This window comes from Typopeltis vanoorti, chromosome 1 (assembly GCF_054136105.1).
Source record: "Typopeltis vanoorti isolate ZY-2024b chromosome 1, IOZ_Tvanoo_1.0, whole genome shotgun sequence".
Classification (NCBI taxonomy): domain Eukaryota; kingdom Metazoa; phylum Arthropoda; class Arachnida; order Uropygi; family Thelyphonidae; genus Typopeltis; species Typopeltis vanoorti.
Window position 1 is genome coordinate 131,178,742 of NC_143549.1, and position 23,807 is coordinate 131,202,548.

General features: G+C 34.4%; 1 protein-coding gene across 1 annotated transcript in view; it reads right to left on the reverse strand.

Annotated features, from left to right (window-relative positions):
- The window catches only part of melt (ventricular zone expressed PH domain-containing protein melted), a 338,615-nt gene that overhangs the window by 125,395 nt on the left and 189,413 nt on the right, over positions 1–23,807 (reverse strand). The window lies entirely within an intron of this gene.

Here is a 23,807-nt window from a genome sequence, read left to right on the forward strand (position 1 = left end):
AAGATAGAGATATATGGATGAAATTCCTTAGAAAGATCATTAAATGAGATAAGCAGTTTGCAGAGATGTAGTATAAAATGCTCAGGTGGAATGCATATCAACATTTGATGTATGAAAAGATATCAAAAATTAAAATGTGGAAAGCAGCTGAAGTACATGACATTCAACCAGAAATGCTCAAACATGAGGGCAGAAAAGTTTTATAGTAGTCATGCAGCATAATTAGAAAGCATGGAGAAAATGGAATTCTGGACAACTGGATTGGGGCTCTCATAGTACCCATCTACAAAAATGGAAATAAAACTGAATATGAAAATAACAGAGGAACTTCCTTACTAAGATTTATGCAAACACTGAAAAGAGACTAAGGAAATTTGTGGAAGAACATGATAGCAATTTTTAGGATCATGGGAATATAACAAGGATCTGCATTTAAGTTCTGTAGATGTGGAGTAGATATATAAGGCATTGTGAGAAAGGCTTTACAAAACTTTACAATTATATATGGGTTGAAGGGAACATGAAAGCAATATATAGTCGATGTTTAAGTCGTAAAACCAACAATTAGAACCAAAGGAGGTGTTGAAAGAAAAAAAAAAAAAAATAATACACACACACACACTTCTTGGAAAGAAGTCAACAGACACCATAGTGTGAGGAACTAATAGCTATTGCACCCACTGTAATAGATATAAGACCTTAACTGCTATCATACACAAGTGTATGATAGCAGTCAATGGGAATTTTGAACCATTCTTCCTGTAGGCATGTAATGAGGTCCTGGACATCCCTTGACTTCACCTGATGTTCCAGTTCATCCCACAGATATTTATGGTTGAGATCAGGGCTATGTGGAAGGCAGTCAAGTGTAGTGATGTTCATGTCTACAAACTATGAAGTTACAACAGTAGCTCTGCCCAATGGCAGGATCACCCCACCCAGTGAGCAGAGCTGATCATATCTCAGAGAAAGCAGCCACTTCAGCACAAAAGCACATCAGCAGAAGCCAGATCCAGAATTGACACCAAGGTTGAAGTAATGCCAAAGTCATATTTTCAAATACAAGTAGCCAAAAGGTGTCCCATCTTATTATTAAGATACTCTGGAATAGAGTTAGATATTGGAAGTTTTCCCACTTGGTTATACTATAAATTAAAGATGCCAAGAAATTATATTCTCAGTTTAATCCTTTATCCAGGTGTAAGCAAAGCATTACTTCAACCTTGGTGTGATATCACGCCAGGGTCTGGCTCCCACTGATGAGACCTCGATAAAGGTTGAAACCAGTGTGGGTAGTATACTTTCCCATAACGCACAGCATTATACATGTCCATAAGGATAAGTGCTTTGCATTATGAGATACTAATGCAAGTGATGTGAAGTCATCAGCTTCTATATGTGAGTTACCCTGTCCTGATGTTACTCAGGTGCAAACTTTATTTGCTTACACTTGGATAAAGGATTAAACCAGGAATATAATTTCTTGGCATCTTTAATTTATAGTATAAACAAATGGAAAAACTTCCAACAATCTACTACTGATCTTATGGAACACCTGATTTATGAATTTTTTGGAAAGACCTTATAATCCAAGTGAATGAGCATGAAAATTTTTAATTTTTTTTTCTTTAATTCTTCATCCCAACTGGGGATATTATCAATCAGTTTATGTACTTTATTAATTTGGCTTGAAGTCAAAACAGATAAGAGGAGACAATAAGTAGAGAAGCCTCACAGAGCATGTCATTAATTAATGCAATTATTTAATGGCATGTTCGAAGAAACTGAACTTTTTAGATAAAGGTAGATTCCTTATAGAGCAGTTATGCAATGTAAGCTGTGAGGCGTTTCTGTATGGACTGAACTCAAACAGATCTAATGGCCATAGATTATCCCCTTTTAGTATACCATTTTTTTTTTTTTTTTTTTTTTTTTTTTTTTTTTTTTTGCAAATTCCTGATTATTATTATATTATGGTATTTTTTTTATTTTGTAAATAATTGGGTATTTACTATCTGTTAACCTATTGATGCTGCAGTGCTGTTTTTTGAAAGTGATTCTTTTATTGTAATTTTATAGTATTTTGTTCAATTGTTGTTACTGTACTGAGGAAGCCTATGTTACTTACAGCAAAAATTTTAGTGCTAATAAATTTATTTCATGTACTTTCTTATAGAAGGAAAAGTAATTAAATTCTGAACCTTAAAGGAAATAAAAGCATGGAGGAAAATACCCAGTCTTCTGCATCTCTGAACCGGATATTCAAGCTATGCAATCAGTCTTCAAAATAATTTATTTTGAAGGTTGTGACATACTGAAGGAAGAAAGGGATCTATATGATATTCCATATTCATAACGAAAGACAGATCAGGCATCAGAACATGTGATTTTTTTTATTAATTGCTTTCAATCAGTTTATTAAGGAAAGTGAGAATGATAGGCTTTTCCTTTTCTTATAAGTAGGATAAAGGTATTTTTACTTCTGAAAAGGGAACTTTTAAAAAATATTAATTGCTGATGCAGTTAAAAGGAGTAAATGTGCACTTTAAGATAAGCACGTTAAGTACAGTTTAAAATTTTATTTTTACTTAAGGAGCTGGCTTAAATTTGGACATGGTTAGCTCATTTTATTATTTTTTTTCTTCTTTAAACACTTACAATTAAATAGTTTTAAATCAATTCTGAAGACTCATTTCTCTTGATTATTATTAGCAATATCTATCTATATATATGCACACACAACATCTGTACTTTATTTTCAGTAGAGAAATTTAATACCACTCATAGTCAATAGGATAACTATTGCATTTAAGAAACACAGTGTAAGAAAAAAATGAAACTGATCTTGTTATTTTTGTTGTTTAATGAATCTCTAATTTTTGTATGAAGAATAGTGATGACTTGCAAGTTATGCAAAATTGCTTGCAAATTGAGTATTTCAAAATTAACTTACAAACTGCACATAGGCTTCATTTCACAACAAAATGAAACACAGTGCTATCTGTTGGGAAGTTTTCAATATTGAGACTACATTACAATATAAATAAGAAGCTTAATTGCTTCCTGAAAACTTCCCACCAAGCTGCTAGATCACAGAAACCACTAAATCACAGAAATTATACATACAAGAGCTACCTGTTGTCACAAATTGGAATTATTTCACCTTTAGGAAACAGTAGCAAGACATACCTTTGAGAGTATATTAGTGTAAGCAGTCTATGAAGGAATTAACTTATTAAAACTAATTACATAAGATACTATCCCCTAGCTGAAAATAAAACTTAAGCTAGTTATGATCAAATAATCTGACAGTGAATGAAATGATGTTTTAAATGCCTGGTTGGCTGAGCAGTTAGTGCATCCGCTCTCCAGTCAAAAGGCTGAGAATTCTAATCCCACTGTGGGCATGGATGTTTGTGACTGTCTGTGAAAATAATAGTGGTAGCTGGAAGGGTTTCCCCCCCCCCACACACACACTTGGTTAGACTATAATAAATTTAGTTTAATCCTTTATCCAAGTGTAAGCAAACAAATTTTGGGCATGAAGTAGCTTCAGGACTGAGACAACTCGTGGTAAAGTTGGACCAAGCTCTCATCACTCCTTGTCTTAGTATCTCTCATAATGCAAAGCACATCTCTTTGCAGACATGTATAATGCTATGCATTAAGGGAAGGGCCACTACCCAGACTGGTTTCGACCTTTATTGAGGTCTTGTCAGTGGGACCCAGGCCTAGAAGTAGTGATACCAAGGTGAAAGCAATGGAGAAGTCATCTTTACTTAGTAGATGGCATTGGTGTAGATGATGGTAGTTGTGGTTCGTTGCAGTTGATGGATTGAGTGGTGGAGACAGAGTCGTGGAGTAGGTGCCCTGCCCTCCCTCGATGAGTCTTTGGACTTCCTGGAGGGATCATGTAATGATAATAATAATAAAAGGGGGGAAAGTATATTATATGAAGAAAATATTTTGAATGCAAGTAAAATGAGAGTGATAAGTTCACTCACCACTTGTCTCTGATAGCTCATCTGTGGCAAATAGATTTCTGGAGCCCAGAATATGAGGATAAGATTATAATTTGGAAGTTAATATATTCATTACTGGCTGAAAACTTCAGCATGGTAGTATAATGTAATCAAGCCTTTTGTCTAGAATAGTGTTTCAAACTTTTCTGACTGCAACCACCAATTAAAAATACATTTTGCATTTGACCTGGTACACTATATATATATATATATATATATATATATATATATATATATATATATATATATATATATATATATATATATATATATATATAAAATAAACTGAAACGAAAGTTCTGTAAGACAATACATACCCTTAATAAATACAATAATAATAATAAAATAAAAATCTAACAGAATCAATATCAAAATTGATTTTATTAACATTTACATACAATGCAAAAAAACAACTCAAAATTAAATACAAAAAACAGAAATTATGAGATATTTTATTTAATGCAATAGGTATGCTTGCAAAAAAAAACGTAGGTGGATAATTTTTATTCACTAGAATAAAGAGATTTTTGCTCACTGCACCTCATCTTTTGGAAGACTGTAATGCAAATATTCCTGTATAGCGATAAACAACCTTTGTCAACAGACATCATACTGCAAATGCATAAAAAACAAGTCATTTTACTGCAGCACTAAATACAGTACACAGAAAATTAGTCTATGTACTATATTGTAGAGACAATTAGTGGGAATCTGAGATGACTAGAATGAACTTGACACTGGATAATGGAAAAACAGCTTTCCTCCCATGCACACTATTATTATTATAATAATTATTATTCAGGCCTCCATGCAGTCAAAAGACTCATCTTGGGAGGTCCTTCCTAGGAAACATAGTCTATCATACCACTCTTTGAATTCTGACCATTCTTGCTCCCACCGATGTATCCCAAACTCCAAGACATTTTTTGCATTAAACTGACATCCCCATTCATTCGCCCATTTGTTTAGTTGATTCAAATCCTCTTGCAGGGCTGCTGCATATGCTCTATTACTAATAACCCTTCCCAGCTTCACATCATCTGCAAACAACTGAATGCAATAAATTGACAATGTCATTGATATAAAGGTTAAAAAATACAGGTCCCAGTACTGAGCCTCGTGAGGACCCCACTTATAACCTTCTGCCTCCTTGATACTTGCCCCACCACACACAACTCTCTGATACCTATCAGGCAGCCAATTGTCAACCCAGTTAACTAACCCAACATCTAAACCCTTGTGCTGCAGCTTAAATATCAACTTATGTGGCAACCTGTCAAATGCCTTTGCAAAATCCAAAAAAATGGCAGTGTATGCCTTTCCCCTCTCGGAGGAACCCTGTAACCCCTAGAGAGCGTGTCCTCTGGGTGGTGGATAGGAAAGTCCACCATGTGTGTGTGTGTGTGTGTGTGTGTGTGTGTGTGTGTGTGTGTGTGTGTGTGTATGGTGGGGTGGTCCGAATATACTGAGTAAGGACTCGTGAACCAACAGGGCCACAACGGGCAATCATCTTGATTGTAAGGGAAGCGGCACTCCCATGGACCCCTAGCTGGATCTATCCTCTTCTTCTACTTTGAGGAAGATCCACTTACTTTAATCTTTCCTATAAGGCCTTATCAGCCAACTGTTCTTATTTTATGACCCTTATGCTATTAGAGTACTCGAGGGCCATGGGGTCTTTCCATTTCTGGCCTTACAACTATGTCCCCTCTATAAACCTTTACTATAATTCTACTCTATTCTATTATAATCTACTCTTTCCTCTTCAATATACCCTATTCCTCCTATGGGTTTAAATTTGGAAGAAGGTTAGTTCAGAAGCCTTAAGGTAGCAGCCCTACCACTGAACTATTCCATCGTCAGGCTAGTCACCTGACATGGAGAATATAATTCTATTTTTAAGCTGACAGAAAAAGATAAGCAGATTGAATCTATGGAAAACAACCCTGGAATGGAAAAGGTAAAACAAAAATGGAAACGACAAAATATAATACACATACTAAACTGGAATGTAAGAGGAATAGCATATAAAGAAATAGAATTAGACCAACTATTAAATGAAAGAAATTTTAAAATAGCAGTAATCACTGAAACAAAAAAGAAATTAAAAGGAACTATGAGAACCGAAAATTTTAATGTGATATACAGTGGAGTTGACAGAGAACAAAAAGCACAGGCAGGAGTTATGATTTGGATTCATAACTCCCTTTCAAAACAGTTAAAACATTATAAATTATGGAATGAAAGAATAATAGAAGCTAGAATAAAAATAGATAGAGGTTATTTAACAATAATTGGTTTATATGCCCCAGAAGAAGGAAGAGAACAGGATAATACTGATTTTAATAATCAGCAACAAAACATATATAATAAAATAAATAAAAATGATTACGTAATTATAGCAGGAAACTTAAATGCAAGAACAGGAAACACGAAAATTAATAATAATATAGGAATACATGGAGAACATACTCTAAACAGGAATGGTAAAAAATCGCTCAACTTTGTAGTTTATAATAACCTAAAAATAATGAATTCCTTCCATAAACATAAAGACATACATAAATATACTTGGGTAGCAAAAGGATGTTGAAAGTTTATTTTTCACTTGGTTAGACTATAATAAATTTAGTTTAATCCTTCATCCAAGTGTGCGCAAACAAAGTTGCGCCTGAAAATATCTTCAGGACTGGGGTAAGATAGTACAGGACAACTTGTAACAAAGGTAGACCAAGCTAACATCATTCCTATCTCAGTATCTCCCATAATGCAAAACACATCTCCTTGCGGATATGTATAATGTTATGCATTAAGGGAAGGGCCACTACCCAGACTAGTTTCGACCTTTACTGAGGTCTCCTCAGTGGGAGCCAAGACCAGAAGTGGAGATACCAGGCAGAAGCATTAGCGAGGTCATCTTTACTTTTGGCAACATCCTATAGGAGTTGCCAAAAGTTGCCACCTTTTTATTAAATTACTCTGGATTTAGAGAACGATGTTGAAAGTTTATTTTTCGCTCGGTTAGACTATAATAAATTTAGTTTAATCCTTTATCCAAGTGTGAGCAAACACAGTCTGCACCTGAAAATATCTTCAGGACTGGGGTAACGTAGTATAACACTGGGCAACTCGTAGCAAAGGTGGACCAAGCTAACATCACTCCTATCTCAGTATCTCCCATAATGCAAAACACATCTCCTTGTGGATATGTATAATGTTATGCATTAAGGGAAGGGCCACTACCCAGACTAGTTTCGACCTTTATTGAGGTCTCTTCAGTGGGAGCTTGAGGTCTCTTCAGTGGGAGCAAGGCCCTGAAGTGGAGATACCAGGCAGAAGCATTAACGAGGTCAATTTTACCTACAGGAGTTGACAAAAGGTGTGCCACCTTTTTATTAAATTACTCTGGATTTAGAGAAAGATGTTGAAAGTTTATTTTTCACTTGATTAGACTATAATAAATTTAGTTTAATCCTTCATCCAAGTGTGCGCAAACAAAGTTGCGCCTGAAAATATCTTCAGGACTGGGGTAAGATAGTACAGGATAACTTGTAACAAAGGTAGACCAAGCTAACATCACTCCTATCTCAGTATCTCCCATAATGCAAAACACATCTCCTTGCGGATATGTATAATGTTATGCATTTAGAAGTGACGTTAGCTTGGTCCACCTTTGCTACGAGTTGCCGAGATGACCCTAAAAACTACAGAGGTATCAGTATACTAAATTCCTGTTACAAAATTACAAAATATATAGCAGAATCTTAAATCTTAAACAGCAATAAATCTTAAATTTCGAACTAATGAAGTATTCTATTTCATTAGTTCGAAAACTTTATTTTAGAAGTACAGAATGGATTTAGAAAAGGACAATCATGTATAGACCTGGCCTTTTGCCTAAAATTAATAATAGAGAAAAGAAGAGAATACAATTTAGAAACACATACTGTATTTATTGACTTTGAAAAAGCATTTGACAAAGTTAAAAGAAACATATTATTTAACATATTAAAAGAAAGACAAATGCCAAATAATATCCTGAAAGCTATCACAAGTATATATGAAAATAATCAAATACAAATAAGATTAAATCATGAGCTATCATATACGAGAGAGATAAACCAAGGAGTCCGACAGGGATGTCCCTTCTCAGTAACTCTTTTTAATATCTACTTAAATGAAATAATAATAAAATGGAATAAAAATTTACATCAAGGAATTAAACTTTCTCCTACAGTAAACTTAAACACACTCCTCTTTGCTGACGACCAAATAATAATTACAAATTCTGAAGATAACTTACAGAAAGCTATTTTAGATCTAAATGAGATAGCCAAAGATTATGGTAAGATAATATCAACAGAAATATAAAAATCTATGGCCTTTAAAGGACAAGATCCAGCAAGAACTAAAATAGTAATAGATAACAAGATCTTAGAACAGGTGAATTCATTTAACTACCTAGGATATATGATCACATATGAAAACGAAAAAGATAAACGTAAAAATTGCAAAATATTTAAAAATAACAGGTGTAATTAACTCTATATTTAAACCAAACCTAATTCAAAAACAAACTAGACTAAAAGTATACAATACATTAGCCCTACCAGTCTTAATGTATGGAAGCGAAATCTGGACAATAAAACAAAAAGACAAACAAAGATTAAGAACAGCAGAAATGAAGTTTATGAGAAAAACTGCAAAGTATACCCTATTTGATCACAAAAGCAACGAAGAAATTATGAAAGAATTAAATCAAGAACCAGTAATAGAAAAAAATTAAAAAATATAAACATAAATGGATGGAACATGTTCAAAGAATGAAAATAGAAAGATTACCAAAACAAATTAGGAAAAAGAAAACCAGGACGTCCTCTTAAAAGATTCAACGATGACTTCTAAGGCCGGAACAGGTCACAGTAGGTCTAAATCCTTGATACGCATAATGATGATGCCTTTCCCTCATCAACTGCTCTTGTCACTTTATTATAAAAGGCAATCATATTACTAAAGCAAGAGCACTCCCACTTAACAAATCCATGTTGATTCTCACAGATAAAATTACCCTCAATCTGCCCAATGCTATATATGGTCCCTCACTAATTTCTCCAAGTTAGACACATCCAGTCTGCAACTGCCCTTATGCAATGGTACTATCTTACCTTCCTTACAATCCTTAGGGTACCTTTCCCGTAGCCAACTTTCATTGAAAAGACAGGTCAACGGAGTTGTCAGTTCTTTAGCACTACTAGTGGTAGTGGTAGCACATTCTCTCAAAACCTGTGGTGAAATACCATCCAGTCCCACAGATTTACTGACATCCAGGGTACTCAGTATTTGGAACACACTCTCCTCTTGCACCTTGAACCTGCACTACCCCTCTAGTATTAAAACTTACTTCTCCAGGATGAAATACTCCAATAAAGTGTTTATTGAACAACTCCACTATTATCCCACAATGTCATTTTTCCACAATAATTTCTCCTCCTACTGGCCACATAGCTAAAAAATTCCCTAGGATTATCTCTTCTCATATTCCAGTTTCATCTTCCTTACCATATTAGTCACTCTCCTGGCCTGAGTCTTATATTCTTCATGCATCTGTTCTCCATCCCCCTCTCCTTATATCTCTTCCATAACCTCTTTTTCACCTGCAGTTCCTGTTTGATATTGTTTGGCATCCAATTTACACCAGATTGTGTCCTCTTCTTCACTCGTAGAATACAGCTTACTATTGCCAACAAATATTCCTTCACAATTTCCCCATGCACTAATGATATCCCGGCCTTCCAATTCTGCTCTCCATGGAACTGCCCCCAAGTTGATATCTAAAACTATTATAATCACCTGCCTTAGAATTCCACATACGTTCCCTTTTCTTTGATACTTCCACATGTCTATTCATCTTCCAAGTTAAAACCACATGGTCATTCTCTCCAACAGAGGGGAGAGATGTCATCTCAGTTATTATCAGCTCTTCTGATGCTATGACCAAACCCCAAACTCGTGAACCTCTTGTTCCCTCTATTACATGTTGCCTAAGACATCTGTCCCTCAAGAATTCCATTCCCTTACTACTACATGCAGTTTCCTCTTCACAATTTATACTGCTGTAGTTAAAATCTTCCATAACAATCATTCTTCTTGCACTTGCCAAACTCAACTACTTAACATCTCTTCTCCTCACCCTCTATGCTCCCTGGCTTGTAGCATTAGCCTACTAAATATCCTGTCCTGCCTACCCACCTCTACCTCACACCATATGCTTTCAAAACCATTAGTACCACTGCCCTCCCTCCAAATCCTCCACTCTTAGAGGACATAGGTCATCACTTATCGTAAGTACTCCAGCACCACCACGTTTTTCCCTTCCTATCCTGTCGAAAAATGCTGTACCCTGCTACTTCCATTCCTGTTATTATATCATCTTCCGTCAACCACGTCTCAGAGATTTCACTAATCTTTGGCCAGGCTGATGCTATCAACACCACCAATTCATCTCCTTTATTCGATACTCCTGGCATTAGTATAAAGCATAAAAATCTTCTATACCTATCATTATCCTCTCCAGACTCCACTGCACTACTGGACTCAGTGTTACCTGATGTCATCCTCCTTCCCCCAAGCACCCATTCCCATAAGTGGTCATCCCTGCTAAAAACCTCTTGTTCTCTCTATTACATGTTGCCTAAGACATCTGCCTCTCAAGAATTCCAGAAATTCCATTCCCTTATTACTACATGCATTTTCCTCTTCCCAACTTATACTGCTATAGTTAAAATCTTCCATAACAATCATTCTTTTTTGCACTTGACAAGTTCAACTGCCTATATTGCACACAGGTAAGCAAAACAGTTTTATTGCAAATGCCGAACAAATTAAATACATTTGTCCTAACAACCTATTTCAACTTTTCAGCTGCAGAAACCTAATGATTTATGTAAAGTATATAAAGATATATATAATATAAAATTTAATCAGAAATACTGAAATTAGTGTGCTGCATATATTTAAAACTTTGTATAAAAAAAAAAAATGCACCTGCTCCATGCAGAAAGGACAATATACCATTAAGAGAATTTATTCCTAATGAAGGAAAGCATGTTGAATATGGCCACCCACTGTAAATGTGTTAAAGCTACGAAATCTGTGAGACAATCCAATATTTTTTTATTCTATTTCGTTAAAAAAAAATAAAAAAGCATAGTCGCAACTCGCTAAACTGATTTCATGACCCACTAACTGGTCACAACCACAGTTTTTTAAAATACTGGTCTAGATCACTGATTTGATATATATGGCATTTACCTGAACAGATTCATTCTCAATTGATATTCAGGCTAATATGATGATATTAACTCTGCAGATATCATTATGTTTAAATGGGGGGGGGAGCACAATGAGTGAGTGAGATAGTTCTACATATTGCATATACAAGTTTTCTGGGCTGTTAGTCAAGAGAACCAGAATATTGGGGGAAAAAATGTAGATAGGCTTCAGTTTTGGCAGTTATTCGTTAGTGGTTTGATAATATGATCCATAACATCCAAGGAACTGGTGGGTCACCCTGAGTAAGGCATGTGAGATCCAGGGTTTTGTCATGATGTGTCTCGAGTATATGGAATAGGTTAGTACTAGATGTTGTGAGTGTAGCTTTGGTTAATATATTCAAAGAGAGAGAGAGATAGGATAGATATTTGGTTCTGGTAACTTAAAAGGACCATCCTTTGACGAGTCCTTGGACTACATGGAGGAGCCATGGTAGTAATAAGAAGTGCAGTATGCAGAACTTCTGAATAACTGTTGTATTCCTCTTTAAGATAAATGGAAAATGAAAGGGACATGGAATACACAATAAGGAATTCTCTGCTAAGTCACGGAGAGAGAGAGAGAGAAATTTCAACTACTATATGATGCGTGACCTTGGCAGTGTATGCCAGATTCCATTACTCAATTCTACGTATGCTTAGCATATTAATTGTAGGATGATTTGCCAATGACCTGGAATCCTTGTCAAGTGTAATTTTATTATAGCAAACTCCTACACCATTAGGAGTTTGCTGCAATAATGAAAAAGTGTGCAATCACTAAAAGAGATAAAAGAAAAAGGAAGGCAAAATGAAGAAAGGTAACTTTAAGAAAAATTATTTAACTGAAACAGAACTAATGAATTACTTTTGAATAAATTCTGGCACTTCTGAAAAAACTTTCAGTTTTGAGTTAATAATCAGACTACAATCACATGTATGATGTTGAGGTGCATGCAACTTTCCCTTTGCTTCTTAGATAATTTTGTTTGTGTCTTCAATTTCTTTCAAGTACCTATATGTTGCTAGCTTGAACTTGGTGAATGAGTGTGTAAATGATATTTAGTTTTAATAATTAAATTAAGATAGGTAGATTTTAATATGATTTATTTTGGAAAAGTGAATACAAGGAAATCTGAATATAATAAAGCAAAACTGTGGCTTGCATTAGTTGAAACTTAAGTGTCTAGATATTGATAGCTGGATACTGAAGTATTAGCATGTAAATAAATATTTAGCTTTAGTAATTAACTTAATTTTCATGTTACTTATTCTAGAAAAGTGAATGTGGAAATCTAAATACAAAAGTAAAACCGTTTTTCTTTAAACCTTTCATTAGTTGAAACAAAAGAGAAAAAAAAATTTTTTTTTACTCTTTAAATAAGTAAAAATACTGGGTATATTTTGGCATTGCCATGGAGAATTAACACCAATCTTGTAATATGTAATAGTAAAATGCATTAGAGTGCATGGATGCTACAAAAATTAACTTGGTATGCAATTTATTATAATTATTAAAAGAAGGGTTTAGATGGGCACTTCCTCTATCAGGAGGAATCATGACCAAAATCTTGAAGATCTGACCTAAACAATAAGAGCTTCAACCAACAAAATAAATTAAAACTTGCCAATAAATTTTATTCTTGTTTAATAGCTTTATTCAAGTGTAAGCAAACAAGGTTTGTACATGAAGTATTTTCATGATGGATATTTGTATATAGAGGCTTGTGACTTCACATCAATTGCCTCTGGACTGATTTTAACCTTGAATGAGGCCTCATCAGTGGGAGCCAGTCCCAGAAGAGACATCAAGATTAAATTCATGCAGGAGACATATATATTTCCTATATGCAAGTAGTAAAACGGTGTATCACCTTAATAGTAACATACTCTGGATTAGTTGTTGGAAGATTTTCCACTTAGTTATACTATAAATTAATGATACCCAGAAATTACCATATTTTTCAATAGATAACGCGCACCTCCAACATTTTCATCGCTCCTTTTGATGTATAGAAAAAACGCATGCCCAACTAGCGGTAGAGTTAGGAAGTGCAGACAGAGGACAGAGGAATTCTTTAAAAGCACATGCATTGCTAGTAGCAGTGATCGATTATTCTGTACGTCCTGTTTTAAAATATTTCATAAAGTAAATCATTATTTGTTTATATTTTGTTATTAGATCTGAATTACCCATGGAAGACAGAAGTACTTCTCGGAGAAAATCCTACACAGCGCAATTCAAACTTGAAGTGGTAGAAGTAGCAAAGGAAAAAGGAATCATGAAGCTGGTAGATTGTTCAGTGTTGGAGAAAGTAGTGTTCGTGAATGGTGAAAGGCTAAAACAGTCCTGAAATGTTTACATATGTACGAAATGTTTTTCAAACCAGTCATTCCAGGTGGTTTAACAAAAAAAACTCCAACCCCTTGATCTTGCAGTAAATAAACCATTCAAAAACAAATTTGTGGGCTAAGTGGGAAGACTGGATGATGAATGGCATCCATGAATATAACAAGATTGGCAGATGAAAAGAACATCATATAAAGATGTAGTTATGTGGATTGTAGAAAGTTGGGCTGCTGTAAGTGAAAACTGTGTTAGAAATGGTTTCATTAAAGCACAAGGGAATGCAGTGGTGTCGGTGACACCACTTCATTCCCTTGTGAATGAAGCTGAAGAAATACCAAACGAAATTTTTAACGCAATTGATTCTTTCAATATTGAGTCTGATGAAGAATTTTTTGGATTTGAATAATGTAATGTTCAATAAATATTAAGTAATATTTCTACCTTAGTTTTGTTATTACGTTTGATTTACCTCTCGTACCTTTCTAATGTATACCATGCATGTTCATTTTTACGAATTTAGACTTTTTTGTATAGATAACGTGCACGTTATCTATTGAAAAATACGGTATATACTTGGTTTAATCCTTTATCCAAGTGTAAGCAAACAAGTTTGCACCTGAACTATTTTCAGAACTGGGGCAACTCGTATAAAGAAGCTGATGACTTCACATCACTTGCCTTAGTATCCCATAATGCAAAGCACATCTCCTTGTGGATATGTATAATGCTATGCATTATGGAAAGAGTCACTGCCCAGACCAGTTTTGACCTATTTTGAGGTGAAAAAGTAAAGGGTGGCTCATCATAGGTCTAGAGTAGTTATATAGGGGTGCAAGTGAGCTATTTGTATATAGAGGCTTGTGACTTCATATCAATTGATAGTATTAGGAGAAAGAAAAACAGATAGATAGCATGAGAGAGAGAAAAAAGCCTCAGCTCTTTTATATCATCATATAGACAAAGGCTATCAGTTTTCTTGTTTCACCAATCTCATATAGATGAACAACCAAAAGACCAACTGAAACTAAAGTGCAAAGATAACTGATACCCAGGTGGTTAGCCCCCATCTGGGTTAACTGCCTTGAGTTGGCCTTCTCGGCATGGGATTGCGGTAATCCCTGCAATTGACTATAAGACCACATTGAATAAAGAGAATGGAACTATTTAAAAAACCTCTCATAGCAAGAATAGACAAAATTTTTATCTCACCCTGGTGAATACTCCATAATGTGGGTGGTCTACACCATCTAGTGATAAATTTGATATCTCCTAGAATGCTTCTTTCTAAATACAAAAATCGTCTGACTGAACAATAAAATTTCCATAGTACAATATTATAAAGCATCTGGATGTCATATTGCTGGTTTTCAAATCCATGTTTCTTTCTAACCTTCCATAAATATTTTAATTCATTAATTATAAAAATCAAAATTCTCTTCCTATTGCTGACAGGTGGTGGGTATTGTAAAAAATAACCTGTTCTGATGTAAGTAATGGAATGCCCAACACATTACATAACCTATTCCAAATACGCAGGGCAAGAGCTGTAGAATGCATGTTCTACTGTTTCCGATGTTAAAGTACCTCCACTTGATGGCATTGACTGGAAAGCAACCATATACAATTCTCCAAGTAAGATCTCTCCTGTTAGGGTACCCTTGTAACTTCATCAAGTTATGAAACAAAATATTGTTGTCCATACCTTACTGTGGAACTTCAGGGCAAAAGAAATTAAAGATTCAACCTATTTTGAGGTCTCATAGAGCCAGACCCAGAGAAGATATTAAGGTTAAAGTAATGCAGAAGTCATATTGTCATATACAAGTAGCCAAAAGGCTTCACATCTTATTATTAAAATACTCTGGATTAGAGAAAGTTGTTGGAAGTTTTTCCACTTGGTTATACTATAAATTAAAGATACCAAGAAATTATATACTTAGTTTAATCATTTATTCAAGTGTAAGCAAACACGTTTGTGCCTGAACTATTTTCAGGACTGGGGCAACTCGTATAAAGAAACTAATGACTTCACATCACTTGCCTTAGTATCCCATAATGCAAAGCACATATCCTTATGGTCATGTATAATGCTATGCATTATGAGAAGGGACACTACCCAGACGGTTTTGACCTTTACTGAGGTCTCATCATGGGAGCCAGATCCAGAGGTGGTACCAAGGTGGAAGTAATGCAGAAGTCATATTTTCATATATAAGTAGCCAAAAGGTCAAAAGCCAAACTTTATTTGCTTGCATTTGGATAAAGGAGACCCAGAATATAATTTCTTGGCATCATGCTCTCTATCATTAATTTATAGTATAACCAAGCAGAAAAACTTCCAACAACTTTCTCTAATTCAGAGTATTTAATAATAACGTGTGACACCTTTTGGCTACTCATGTATAAAAATATGGCTTCTGCATTAGTTCAACCATAGTATCACCTCTTGGTCTGGCTCCCACTGATGAGATCCCAATAAAAGTCAAAACTGGCCTGGGCAGTGATCCTTCCCATAATGCATAGCATTATACATATCCACAAGATGTGCTTTGCATTATGGGATACTAAGGCAAGTAATGTGAAGTCATTAGCTTCTTTATACGAGTTGCCCCAGTCCTGAAAATAGTTAAGGTGCAAACTTGTTTTTGCTTACTTGGATAAAGGATTAAAATTAAACCAAGTACATAATTTCTTGGTATCTTTAATTTATACTCTGGATTAGAGATAGTTGAAGAAAATTTTTTCACCTGGTTATAAATTAAATTAAACTTAACAAGAATTTATATTCTTGTTTAATCCTTTCCAAGTCTAAGCGAATAAAGTTCGCATGTGAAGTATATTCACAACTAGGCAGAGACATTGACAGCTAATGCTGGGCCTGGGGAAAAGAATTTACCTGGCTCTCTGGAGTTGGGAGGGGGCAGAAAAAAACTTATGTTCTGGGACCTTAAAAATCACAGGCCCAAGGAATCTTACTCTTCCTTCTCCTTGTCAGGGATGCAACTAGGTTACTTGTATATAGAGCATGATGACTACACACCAACTGTCTTAGTAATTCAACTTTGGTATCTCTTCTCAGTCTGACTCCCACTGATGAGACTCAAAGGTCTGAGTAGTGGTCCTTCTCATAATGTATAGTAATTCGCATGTATGAAAGGCAGAGTTCTCTGCATTATGGGATACTAAGGCAATTGATGTAAAGTCATCAGTATTTACATACAAGTAGTCTAGTTGTGAAGATACTTCACAAGCAAGAATATAATTTCTTGGCAAGTTCAGTTAATTTGTAACCATCTGAAAAAACTTTTAGACCAACTAATTTGATATTCTGTTTCTTCTTCCTATCATAATTTTTTTTATAAACTTATGTATTAATCTGTTTGATTATTGAGAAATAACAAATTTAGATAGTTTAACTCATGTGGAAATCATGTGATTTCTAAATTATCTTTAGGTTTTTTACTTTTATTTCTTTCATGCAGTTAATTTTTTATAGTCCTTCCAACTATCTCACATTAATTAAAAGAAAGCATTTGATTGATTCAGTATTCCCTCAAAATCTAATTCCTGTTTTAAATAATACACTGTTTGGAAAGAAGTCAACAGATACCCCCCAGTGGGAAAGGTTCATTGTGTCATGTAACGAATCATGTTTCTAGCTGGTATAAATTGGAGGAATATGATGGTCTCAAGTCAGTGCAGCTGCACCCGGGTGAAAAGGCTGCGAGAAGACAACTAATGGAATTTGAAAGAGGCATTATGATAGGATGCCATGTTGCAGGCCTATCTGTTCAGCAAATTTTTGACAAATTGGGGCATTCCCAGGTCAACAATCAGTGATAGCATATTGAGATGGAAGCACAGGGAGTCAACTGCAAGTGTTACCTGCAGTGGATGGCCCAGCACATTCACCACATGACTGTACAGTGCTATAAAAGATAATATGTAAAAACTGCCATTTCTTAAGGTGGGCACCATGTCTGTTTCTGCTCTCTTATTTTTTTTTACAGGTAATTCTGTTGGCTACTATCATTCTTTCAAGTCTGTTCAGCATGAGCAGTGGTAACCCAACATCTGTTCACAGTTCAAATGCAAATCCTTCAATCCTGCTTTCTTTCCTCATCCTCCACCATTCTCTGTTTGCCTTAACTCTGGAACAGTCTTCTACATGATTTTTTTTTTTTATTTTTTTTTTACCCATGACTACAATTTTCAGCTATTTAAAGAAAGAATAACAAAGGTTCCTTACTTCTGCCAACTCATGACATCAACGAATTATTGGTTCTGCAAACACTGACATGTAAGACTGATATTCAAAAAATAATTTAATTTTATATTTAGTTTTGCCTTAGCACATGGCATTCAGTCATCTGAATCTGTAACAATACTTAAGAGTTCAAATATATGATTTAAACACATAAAGGAATATCTATATTCTCCATAGTTTACTCTTCATATCAAGTTGTTTTAGTCTACAAGATGGTGGTAGCACCATATGCCAGTGCTGCAATCAAATTATTGTATAAAGAGTAAAACATCATGGTTTATAGAAATTAAAAAGGGGTCCACTATAAAAAACCTATTTCTTTGGTACCTGAATATTTGCTATAATACACACTACGTACTATATTTAGAACATTCATTATCTTCTGATAGTAATGAAACAGGAACAAATTATTACATTAATATATTTAATAATGACATAAAAATGTTTCACTGTTTAATGAATAGGGTGCTGGCTGACCATACATAGTGTAGATTTTCTATGTTTTTAGCTTTTTTTTTTTTTTATTTACTGTATTAATAATCTTGCTTTTTCATATTTTCATGTAAATATATTAGTTTGCATGCTTTCAATTTAATACTGTCTTTGTCTCATTAATGAATTTTAAAAAATCCCACAAGTAAACAACTATCCAAAAAGTGCAAAGATGGTGATCTTCTTTCAGTTCAAAAATATTCAGGTATGTTTTTTCTGTCAAAAATTTTTTAAAACAAATTTAATTAGTGAAGTTAAACATTTTAATTCAATTTGTAAGATAGGTCACGAGGTCAGCTCCTTGTCCACAAAGACCTTTTCTTTTTTAGTGTTAATCTTCGAGATACATGGAAATAATTTCAAGAAGTCCAAAATCATAGATTTTAGTGATGCTTTTGCCAACCAGTCTATTAAGAAATAAAGAACTACCCTGTCTTCAACCATTCAAGAGGAAGTTAAGATGCCCCCCCCCCCCCCTTACGTCTGAAAAATTGTTGAGTACATCACTAAAACTACTTAGAACTCCTAGCCTTCATGTTGACGGTTTCCTGTCCAAAAGATTTCTTCATTTTTAGATTTTGCTACAGATAAACTTCCTCTACCAGCCCTTGGTAGTGTTTATTAGATCCCTCATACATCTAATTTATCTTACATTGGCTAATCCTCAAGATGCTCCTCACAAAGCATATGAAATACATCAAGTGCAATGAACTGGAAGAGTAGGGCATTCTGTCATCTACACACAAAGGTTTAGTTTATTAAAAAAGAATTGCATAAGAACAGATTCCTTAGAAACTGTAAAAGGAAAAGTCACATTTATCCCTGCTTTGTGGAGCAGCGTTGTTTACATTCATGCTTATTTTTATTCTTCTAATTGTTCTTTTTCACATTCTTTTAACGTTTTTGCCATTTTTTTTTCTGTCTGCTATCTATTTGTTCATTTACGTTGAAAGGCATACTTTTTTGAATAATCGCTTCATTTCTGATCTTATTCAATTTTATTTTTCCCACAACTTTTGTAAGTCTTTTAATTTCTTTGGCAGTGCTTAACTGTTTTGATCTCAACTGTTTTCAGCTCTTGTTTCTAATGCAAAGTTAAAACTGGTCTTATTATACTTTTATATATACTTGGTCCTTTAAGGATCAAAGCTAACTGGTATGAGACCTCCACATAACATTTTCAGAAATCTGGAGAACTGAGCAGAGCTTCTGACCTATTGTCCAATTTTCATCTTTTTGTGGCGTATCCTATTAGCAGGTATTTACCAGGACACTAAATGAATGAGAATGGGCTAATTACAATTTGGGATTTAGCTAGCCAAATTGTATTCTTAGTGGCTTAAACCAGAACACAGTGAAAATACAACATGTAAGATCTTTCATATCTAAATTGTTGTTCGTAATTTAATATCAGAGATTAATTTATTATTCCTGAATAAGTTCTGAATAGATATTCAAGGTAGTTGGGAATTGATTAAGCACTCTATAATTATCTGTAAACATAATTTTTTTCCCTCTATTTATTTAGTATTTGTTTTTTTAGAAAATGTTTTTTTTAAATATGGGAGGGGGGGGGTGCTGAAATGTTCTGATAAACACCGAATAACAAAAATTAATTTTGTCTTCTTATATAAAAAAGAACAAACTATTACAATTTGATGAAACATGAGGGTTTTAAAATATGTTCTTTCTTATGGTATTATTACATGACACCGCCAAGAAATCCAAGTACTCATTGTAAGAAAGCATTCAACTCCCCACAATCTACACTACTCAATCCTTCATCTGTACACCACTCATTCTCTACTTGCAATGCCATATACTGCCTATTAATAGTATTTTTAATTGTATAAATTTTGTGTGCTGTTACTGATTTGCCTGTATATGAGATGAAAAACACCCGAGAAAAACAAACGATGCATCCCATAGTTCTTCCAACTGTACTACAGAGGAAGTTTCTAGGTGTTTGTCTATGTTATTCTATGACTGTGTTGGTAGAAATAAGTTATTCAGAAATAAGGAATGAAAATAAAATGAACTATACTTTCAGAGATAATGGCAAAGAAGTTCTTTACATATCTGGAAATGCATTTAAAGCAGATACTGTATATACTAACTAAAAATTCACACGAATATCACAGTAATTAAATTTTTAATAATATGTAGATGTTTCGTCTTAAGTAACTTAAGACATCACATCACATCAGTTATTACAAACAATACTAGGAATTACATTCAAAGGAACAGTTACTGCACATGCCTACATTGGTATGTAAGACAACAGTAGTATTCACCTTGTTGGCTTTGGTGATAACTATGTTTTTATTTCATTTTAAGGAGTTCAGGACTTTTAATTCTGATGGTGGAATATTCGAGTCTGAAGGTTTGGCTTCATAGATTATTTTGGCTATTTTGAAACATAGTATATTGGCTTCTATATTAGACAGATGGCTGATGCTCCTTTGAATATTGTGTATGAAATCTAGATAAGGAATACGTTCAGGCGAAATGGCAAACTTATGACCTCATGCTAATACATTCATTTCATATTCCGTTAACGGATGGACAGATAAGTTTACACCCATTTGTCAGCCAGTAATTTGGATATATATATATATATATATATACATATATATATTTTTTTCCCCTTAGATTGTTTTAATAATGTTGAATTGTTTTAATAATGAAGATTTACATTGCTTGTTTCAAATGTTTGAATGCCCACATTTTTTTTTTTGAAATATTAATAACCAATCGTAGCGGTTCTTGATTTAATGGATTTGACAGATTAGCTTCCAATTCTGTGGTCCCACAGAAGGTTCTGCTAAGGTAGAAATGCAGGAATTTTTTGAAACTTTAGAGAAAGCAAATGACACAATGAAAAATTGGTCTTTGTTGGGGATCTAAATAGCAGAGTACAAAATGAGTGTCAGATATACAAAAATATTTTGGGAAAATTCGGAGCAAAGAGCAAAGCTAATGATAATGGCAAATACCTATTGGATTTCTGCTCAGGACATGGACTGATTATTACTAACACAATGTTCCAACATAAAAATGTGCACAAATTCACATGGAGAGAAGAGGCAAGGAATAAGAAAAGTCTCACTGATTATGTTATTGTTGATAATGATGTTTTCTTACTGGTGCAGGAAGGTACAGTGTAGAGGATTCGAAATTGAAAGTGATCACCATTTAGTCTTGAGCAGGATAAAATTGAATTTCATATTGAAAAGAAGAACATGTAAGAAAGTTTGAAAGCGAATAAAAGTTGCACAGCTCTCAGATGTGAACTGTAGACTAAACTACACAAACATTATTGAAGAAAAAATGAAAGTGTTCGAGAACAGGAACATTGGAGATTCAGTGGCAAGCCCTGAGGAAAACATTGATTGATTCAGACAGAGAGGCATGTGGTGAAGTTGTCTGCAAAGATAGAAAAATCATAACTCCATGGTGGACACAGGAAGTTAAAGAGACAGTGAAGGAAAAGAAGAAAGAATATCAAAAGTTCTTGGCAAATAAGTCAGCTTATTCTCTTAGAGAATACAGAGATAAATGTAAGAAAGCTAAATACTGTGTAAAACTAGCTAAACAAAAGAAATGGGAAGATTTTGATAAGAACATAGAAAATAAATATCTAGAAAGTGGCAAGATATTCTGGAGTTTGTTGAAGAAGCTCAGAAATGGAGGAAAGAGTGCAGTAAAACGAATTAGAGATGATAAAGGCAACATGAAAACAGGAGATAAAGATATCCTTGAAGTATGGAGTAATTAAATTAAGGGGATCAAAAATCCCTTATTGTTTTTCAGCCAGTATGCGAAACTCTACGATCAAAAACTACGATCTAAGCGTTTCATGCTGACGAACTGTCGGCGAATCCAAGTATAAGTGACCACTTGGTAGTGCCACAACACGGCAATTTAGGTCTAACTACTCACTGATGAGACCTCAAAAAAGGTTGAAACCGGTCTGGGTAGTGACCTCTCCTCATAATGTAAAGCAGTATTACATCTCACAAGAGCTGTGTGTTTTTACATTATGAGAACATATCAATAATAGTGAGGGAGTTTGCTCCACCTTTGCATCGAGTTGCAGTGGTGTGGCACTACCAAGTGATCACTTACACTTGGATTTGCTGACAGTTCGTCGGCATGAAATGCTTAGATCATAGTTTTCGATCGTAGAGTTTTGCATACTGGCTGAAAAACAATAAGGGATTTTGATCCCCTTAAATTATCAACTTTGCCAGAAAAAAATAGCCGTTTAGCTTTTCATCTTAGTTATAATATGGAGTAATTACTTTGAAAAATTGCTAAATAAAACAATCAGTGACAGCACAGTGGTAACAAACACTGACCAGGCATGAGGTTAGGAAAATATATCCATACTTACTAGAAAAAGCCATCAAAAGCCTGAAATGTGGAAAGGCAGCTGGAGTAGATGATATTTGCCCAGAAATGCTCAGTATGGAGGTATAAAAGTCTTACAGTGGCTGCACTGAATAGTTCAGAAGGCCTGGACAGAGGGACAGATTCCAGATGATTGGAGTAGAGCCTTTATAGTACCCATAAATAAAAAGGAAAATAAAACTGAATGTGAGAATTACAGGTATTTCTGTACTAAGTGTTCGTGGTAAGTTTTATGCAAGTATACTTGAGAAAGATTAGAAGAGAAGCTTGGTGAAAAACATTCTGGATTCAGGCCAAATAGAGGCTGGCAGATTTTTACTGAAAATCTGATCCTGACAGATAGTTGAGAAATCATGGGAATATAACAAAGACCTGTATTTAAGTTTTGTAGATCTGGAAAAGGCATATGACAAGGTGCCAAGAGAGAAACTAATCAAAACACTAAATGGGGCATTATATCAAGCAATACTTAGTATTTATTTGAGTTGTAAGTCAGCAGTTAGAATTGAAGGAAGTACAAGAAGATAGTTTCATGTTGTCTGGTGTCAGACAAGGATGTACATTATCCCCTGTGTTATTCATTACACAGTCGAACACAATTTTTGCTGACTTTTATATGAGACTTGTTTTTTACTAATTTGGGTGTGCTGATTTCAAATATCAAACCCATTTTTCTCTATCACGTCAGGTTTTTCCTCAATAGCATTTTCTTTTTGCTAATTTGTAAGTTTTTGATATTTTTAAGGAGGCAGTACTATTTAGAGGATCAAAAAAATCGATTTTTTAATATTATTTTCTGAAAGTATGTACTTTTAAAAATCTGTTCCTAACTTTTTATCAAGAAATTCCCGAAGATATAGCCTATTATTCAAAGCGGTGCGCAGATCAGAATCAGAGTGCTCACCGCTCTCGCTTGTTAGTAAACGAATAAATGCGTAAGAACCTGCAACGGC